Source organism: Muscardinus avellanarius, assembly GCF_963383645.1.
Source record: "Muscardinus avellanarius genome assembly, chromosome: 1".
Classification (NCBI taxonomy): Eukaryota; Metazoa; Chordata; class Mammalia; order Rodentia; family Gliridae; genus Muscardinus; species Muscardinus avellanarius.
Window position 1 is genome coordinate 239,624,530 of NC_137786.1, and position 6,000 is coordinate 239,630,529.

Sequence of the window (6,000 nt, forward strand, 5' to 3'; positions counted from 1 at the left end):
ATAAAGCATTGCCAGGCGTGGTGGCGCACGCTTGTAATCCCAGCGCTTGGGAGGCTGAGACAGGAGGATCGCACAGGTTCAAAGCCAGCCTCAGCTACTGAGTGAGGCTCTCAGCAACTTAGTGAGACCCTGTTTCAAAATAAAATATAAAATAGATGTGGGAGTATAGCCTGGAGGTAGAAAGCCCCTGGGTTCCACCCTCAGTACCACAAATAAATAAATAAATAAATAAATAAATAAATAAATAAATAAAGCATTGACTCTGAATGACAGAGTCACGCCTCCATAAAAGGCTGTCTCTCATTCCCTCAAAGCGCAGACTCCTGGTTCACCTTCGAGAACCTCTGTATTGGCCGGAGCTGGTCTTCAGAAAATGATCCCATACCAATATATTACTTTTGTGTGCTGGGGATTGAACCCAAGGGGATTGAATAGTCTATTTCCAAGCTACAGCTCCAACTCTATTTTATTTTTCCTTGGGATCAGGGCCTCACTAAAGTTCCTGAGGCTGGCCGGCCATGAACTTGCAATCCTGTTTTAGCTTCACAAGTACGGGGATTACAGGCATGCACCACTACACCTGGGTCCAACCAAGTAAAGTACACACACTGTTCATATGTCCTCGGTTTCCCCACTGGACCTTTCTGCCCCGGACTCCCATCCAGGCCCTGTACCCCCACCAGACACCTGGCTGTCACGTCTCCGCAGGCTTCCCTTGGGGTGCTGATCTGTTTCAGATGACCTGGAGGGTTGGCTCTGAGGCCTGGTAGCTGTGTTGCAGAGATCTGTCTGCTGCTCCCATGACTGGACGGGGCCAGGGGAAAGACCAGTATGCAACTCTTAGAAAGGTGCAGATCCAAGAAACCGACAAACCCAAAGCTGGCAAAGGTGTGTGGCAACAGCAATTACTGGCGGTGTGCAGCAGGCCTAGCACTGTGTGTGTGTGTGTGTGGTCCTGGGGGTGGAACCCAGGGGCTTTTCTACCTCTGGGCTAGACTCGCAGACCTATTTTATACTTTATTTGGAAACAGGGTCTCACTAAGTTGCTGAGAGCCTCACTCAGTAGCTGAGGCTGGCTTCGAACCTGTGCGATCCTCCTGTCTCAGCCTCCCAAGCGTGGGGAGTACAAGCGTGAGTCTCCACACCCAGCCAGGCCTAGCACTTTGGAAGACAGGGTTCTCTCCACCGCTGGATGAAGGCTGCCACCTGGCACTTCTGGATACCTACCGGGTGGCTGGGTGCAGCTCAGTCAGTAGCACACACTTGCCAGCATGTATAAGGCCCTGGGTTCCATCCCAGCCACACACACACACACACACACACACACACACACACACACACACACACACGCACACACGTTTGTAGCCGTTTTCTTTATAATCGCTAAGTACTGGAAGCAACCAAGATGTCCTTAGAGGTGAATGGACGAGCTTCGGTGCATTCATACAGTGCGCCAAATGAGTCATATTACTCCATAAAGAAGAAAAAGGAAAAAAAAAGACAACGAAGAAGAAGCATGTGGCGCACGCTTGTGATCCCAGCATTATGGAGGCTGAGACAGGAGGATCACGGTTCGCGGCCAGCCCCAGCTTCTTAGTGAGGCCCTTTGCAACTCAGTGAGACCGGGTTTCAAAATAAAGGATAAAAAATAGGGCCGGGCGTGGTGGCCCACGCTTGTAATCCCCGTGCTTGGGAGGCAGAGACAGGAATATCGCGCAGGCTTAAGAGACCCTGTTTCCAAATTTAAAAAATATAAAATAGGTCTGGGAGTGTAGCCTGGAGGTAGAAGGGTTCCATCCCCAGTACCACAAAAAAGAAAATACAAATAATAAATAAATAAATAAAAACAAATAGGGAAGGGAGTGTAGCTCGGAGGTAGAATGCCCTTGGGTTTCATCCCCAGCACAGCAATAAATAAATAAAATTAAAAACAAAAGAGCTAGCCGGGGGCACAATATCTAGTACTTGGGGAATCCCAGGCGCCGTCCCTCCATCACACTGCCCAAGCTTTGGGCGTCCAGTCCCTGCGGCTTATTTACCCCTGTTTCCCCGCCACCTTAAGGACCATGGGGACGAGGCCTGGCGCTTTTCCTCCCTTTGCACCGCCAACTCTTGGGGAGCCTGGTGTCTTTTCCTGGGGATCCACAGGCTTGGGCACGCTGAGCAAGCTAACTGTCTCTGCTCCCTGACACTAGCCGGCAGGGGTCAGACCTCCTCCATCTCTGCCTTGGGCAAACCACGCTGGCTGCTCCCCTTCCCCAGCTAAAGCGCGGCTCATTTTGGCGCCGGGGTGATGTGGGCGGTCTGGCCCGGCCTGCGGACTCCAACCGGACAGCTCTTGGGGCCCGCTGGTCCCCGGGAGGTCGCATTTTGCTCTACGGCCACCAGGTGGCGCCGCAGGCTTGCGCGCGGCGGGAGGCTCTGGGATCCAGGTCGGCGCCCAGGGGCGGCCTTGGGAGTCGCCAGCAGCTGCGGGGCTTCTAGTTTCCCAACGTTGGCCCCCGTCCTCCCGCTCCGCCCAGCTGAGCCCGCTTCCCCGAAGTGGCCGCGCCTTCCCGCTGGGAGGAGGAGGGAGGGGGGGGAGTGGAGAGTGGGGGGGGGGCGGGGAGGGCTGCGGAAGGGGGATGGGGCCCTGGAGAGGAGGTGGGGCTGGAGGGGACAGAGGGGTTGGGGAAGGGGAGAACCGGGCGGAATAGGAGGAGGGGTCGCGACGCCCCCCCCCCCATGCGGTGGAGAGCAGCCAGGGATTCCTGCTCCTCTAGCCAGATTCGCCTTTGGTGGAGGGGCAGGTGAGCCTGAGGTCTTAGGCTGCAGGGAGGAATGTCCTTTGTTCTTTCAGCCCTCCGATCTCTCTCTCTCTCCTTTTTTATTTTCCTTTTTTTCTTTTATTTTGACACTGAGGATTGAACTCAGGTGCATCCAAAGTCTGAGCTACACCCCCAGCCCTTTATTTATTTATTTATTTATTTATTTTTGTGGTACTGGGGATGGAACCCAAGGGCATTCTACTTCTGAGCTACAACCCCAGCCGTATTTTTTATTCATTTTGAAACAGGGTCTCACTGCGTTGTAAAGGGTCTCACTATGTAGCTGAGGCTGTCTGCGAGCCCCGATCCTCCTGTCTCAGCCTCCCAATACTTATTTATTATTCGTTTTGGTTTTGAAACAGGGTCTCACAAAGTTGCCTGGAGGCTCACTAATTTGCTCAGTTGGCCTTGGACCTGCAATCCTGTCTGAGCTCCAAATTATTGGGATTAAAGGTGTGCACCACCACACCAGGACCTGAACACTATTTTATTTTCTGTTTTGAAACAGGGTCTAAGTTGCTGAGGGTCTTGCTATGTTGCTGAGGCTGGCCTCAAACCTGCAATCCTCCTGGCTCAAGCCTCCCAAATACTGGTATTACAGGCCACTCACCCCCACCCCTGGCTTTTTTTTTCCTTATGGGGATGGAACCCAGGGCATTGCCTGCCTTCTGATTGTTTAACTGGGGTAGATACTTGTTGAAAAAACTACCCCACGCAAGGGAATTGGAGCTCCCCTGTCTCAGAGCAGTGGGGAGGCCTGGCTCATAGGCCTGATCCTGATAAGGCAGTAACTTAGAAGATGGAGGGGCAGAAGTTTAGAATTGGAGCAAGAAGTGCACGCTGGGGTTGAGGGCCTGGACCTTCTGGCTGGATGCACCTCTGCCCCCAGGATTCTAGGGAGAAATATGTGGGTTTCTCCAGGGCCGGCCCAGACAAGCACAGCATCCTGGCCCCAGCCCCGCAGGACTATGAGGGAGGAGACGCCTTGCCTCCCACCAGGCAGGGGCCCTGTGTGTGGAGGCCCCCTCCTCAGCAGCCCAGTGCAGTGGGGTTGGTCTCACACCGCATGTTGGAGGAGCTGGGACGTGCCCTGGCACCCTCCTAGGAGCTGGGGGCCAGCCAGCGCACAACAGAATAGGCGGGTTGGTATGTGGGTGGTTTCCTGTTGAAGTCTTTTGAGGCGTGACCTCAGAAGCCGCCTTTGTGGCAGTCTTTCCTGACACCCTGCACCTCCTAAGTTTCCCTTGAGAGGTGGAAGCAGCCCTGACCATGGGTGGGTGGGGTGGGGGCGCCGGGCTGCAGAGAGCTGGGTGAACACTGCAGCAGTAACCCTGCTCTGCCTGGCTCTGCCCCAAGCACACCTGGCTTGGAATTTACCACCTCAGTCCAGAGAGAAGTCTGGCCCAGGCTTTCTTCGTGGTCATTGTTCTGTGTCTAGAAAGCATAAGAATGAGGAGGAAAAGAAGAAATAATAATTTAGGTAGAAAGGAGACAGATTCAGAAGGAAAGGAAAATAAGGTTTTAAAATCTGAAAAACTTGCCAGGCGTGGTGGCGCACACTTGTAATTCCTGCACTTGGGAGGCAGAGACGGGAGGATCGCGCAGGTTTGAAGTCAGCCACGTGCGCTGGCTTAGGAGACCCTGTTTTCAAATAAAAATATTAAAAAAAAAATAGGTCTGGGAGTGTAGCCCAGAAGTAGAAGAGCTTCCAGGAACCCTAGTACCACAAAAAAAAAAAAAAGAAAAAATCTGAAAAACTTTATAATCTTTAGTTTTGCTTTAACAGAGCTTGTTTTTCCTTAAGGAAAGCCAGGCCCATACTTTTAAAATCATAATGTGCTGGGACCAACCATATTGGAAGTTCCTCAGCTGATTAGAACCTTTGATCAGAACTTTGACAAAAGTTCTGTTCCCAAAGAAATTCCTGCCTTTTATGAACCAGAAAGCTTCAAAGAGAAGAGGCTGCCATCCAAGTCCCCTGTACTTCTTAGCCAGCCCCTTCCTAGGTACCCTATAAACAGGAGTTGTAGAGGAACCTGGGGCTGTTCTCACAGTCTGGAGGTGGCCCGTGGTTTCTCTGAATGTGTATCTTTATTTGAATTACCACCTCTGCCTTTGAGCCAGGCACGGTGGCGCATGCTCATAATCCCAGTACTTGGGAGGCTGAGATAGGAGGGTTGCAGATGAAGGCAGCCTCACTCAGCAGCTTAGTGAGACTCTCAGCATCTTAATGAGACTCTGTTTCTAAATAAAATATAAAATAGGCCTGAGGGTGTAGCCTGAGATAGAAGGACCCTGGGTTCCATCCCTAGTACCCCCCAAAAAAACCCCGAAAAACAAAGAACCTCTGTTGATCTTTTTTTCACCACGGAAGTTAGGAACTCACAGAAATTATTGTGCTGGAATCACAAAAGCAGCAACCATGGTCATTTCTTTGAACTTCCCTCTCTCCTGAAAGCCCTGTGTGTGCCCTTTCTCTGCAACTTGTATGCTTTTTTCTTGTTAAACAAGATGAAAATTAATTTGGTTCCTCACCCAGCAAAGAGCTCACTGGTGAACTCGAGGGTAGAGGAGTCTGTACCTCCCGGTGAACCAGACTCCCATGAAGTTAAGGACAACTTGCTCGTGCCTGAGAGCTAAGCTCCAACTTCTGCTCCCTCCCCCTCCTGTCTGTGGTGGTGCTGGATAGTGAACCTAGCAGTGTTCTACCTCAAGCTGAGGAGATAGAAAGGAAGTAGGCAGGTAGGGAAAAAGCCTCGGTAGAAAAAGCTCCTGAGTTTCCTGAGGGGCGATGAATATCTGAAATTCCAAAGGCTCAGAGATAAGAAGGACCTGAGCTTCACAAAAGCCATCTGTTTACTAATCAACAAACCCAGGAGCAAGTCTGGCAATCCTGAAAGGAGACTCTTCAAAGGACTTGCAAATACCCTATGCAAATTATAAGAGCTGCTTCCCAGAATTCCCAGAATCCCAAAGTCACCCTAACCAAAAGAGGACTCGCAAACATCAGGCAAAGGCCCTAGTCAGCCAGCAAATGGGGTTTTTCCCTCTCGGCACCCCCTCCCCTTTTGGGGAGCTGTTCTCTCTCTCACAGGTCATGTTAGCCCTGAGAGAAGGCAGAGTGCAACTGAGGGCACGTGGCTCAGGCTACTCTTGGGTAGTGACCTGAAGGTTTCTGCTGGACATCAAGGCT